At 43.0% G+C, this 1,555-nt stretch overlaps 1 pseudogene; it reads left to right on the top strand.

The window, feature by feature from the left end:
• Positions 1-517: 517 nt before the first annotated feature.
• On the top strand, positions 518-679 carry LOC119175130 (U2 spliceosomal RNA; annotated as a pseudogene).
• Positions 680-1,555: the final 876 nt, after the last annotated feature.

Raw genomic sequence — 1,555 nt, forward strand, 5'->3', positions numbered from 1 at the left:
TTTTTTTCTGCCTATTTACGCGACCTGAGGTTATTCGATTACGCAGTAATTATAAAGTACTTAATAACACAGCACCGAGTTGGCATAGAGCAACGTACTAACGTTGACTCCAGGCGTAAAAGTCCTGGCTTCCGCTGAGGAAGACGTCTTCCTGTCTATTGCTGTGTCGCACCGAGGAACTGTTGTTTTTTTTTCTGCGAACAGTGCACCTTTGTTAGGCTGACACACAACACGCACGTGCGTAAACTATTTCAGCACACCATTGCGCACGTAACGGCGCATGAACCTCCTGCTTGCTCAGCTAATGCTTTCATGCATGCTTAGCTGATATTATTGCCACACGCACGCGCAGAAATACATAGGAGGTGTGAAAGAATGGATTTTAATTACGTGCAAATAATTCGCATCGCTTCTTGGCCTTTTGGCTAAGATCAAAGTGTTTTAAGCCTTTTTGTTACTTGGTATTAAATTATACGATTTTCTTGCCGTTTTTGCTATGTTTTTTATGTAACCCGTTATGATTTTGTATGTAACAAGTATGAATAAAAAGTCTGTTCTTATCAGCTTAATATCTGATACGGATCCTATTCGGCTCTAAGATAATAAACTTATTGCTTAAAGCTTGTTTCACCTCGCCTGCGGGTTGGCCCGGCATTGCACTACCTCCGGGAGACATTCGCTGTGAGTATGCACGTGTGTGCCGGACGAAGAGAACGAAGGGCTAGCTCTGCTTGGTGCTTGTAAACGGTCACGCCCGCAACTGCTGGTTGCAATATATTTTATCTACAGACCCGTTGACCCGGCGTCTCTTCTCTCTCGTAGTATTCGTTGGAGTTGCACGGTATATCAAAATTCAAAATATCGAAATAAATATCAACATCACCACTTCCCGTTATAAACTGATTTTCACTTCCCGACAGTTCACTTCTTTTACTGTCTGCAGGTCGCTGCCCTTGTGCATGCAGTAAAATGTGCTCCACAGATGCCCAACTTCTGCACTCCTTATGTTATACAAAGCTCCGTTCAACTTGTATAGGCAATCACGATACGTAAGGACTCCCACGTTCTAAGATGTCGACACATAGTAGAGAACATCTAAAGGCAAAAATTATATTGAAAAGCGCAAACTAACAAAATGAACTAGCGATTGGCGGCAGTCACAACCAGGGGTGCACCCAAGGGTAGTCTTAAAACTCCCCGAAAATTTTCAAGCTTGTCAGCGTTTACACACGCGTGCATAGAAACACACACACAAACACATGTAAAATTTAGGTTCACTGTCACTGTCCCCCTCATCATCATTCACTCCATGGATATGCTCTGAATTTTTTCTCTTGTTTATAACCCCCCTCTTCGTCCCTTCAATACTCGGCAGAGCGCCGTTCAAATAGCTGCGTTCGAAAAATTAACACAACTAAGCGAAATTTCTCAGACCAATCAAAAACCTTCACTTGTGGCACTATATCGATAGCCGTAGGCCAAGCACTGCAGCAATATTTGAGTCTCATTTTGTGGTATGTTAGGGCATATCCACGAGTACGTTCCCCACTATTAA

This window comes from Rhipicephalus microplus, chromosome 5 (genome assembly GCF_043290135.1).
Source record: "Rhipicephalus microplus isolate Deutch F79 chromosome 5, USDA_Rmic, whole genome shotgun sequence".
NCBI classification, from domain to species: Eukaryota; Metazoa; Arthropoda; class Arachnida; order Ixodida; family Ixodidae; genus Rhipicephalus; species Rhipicephalus microplus.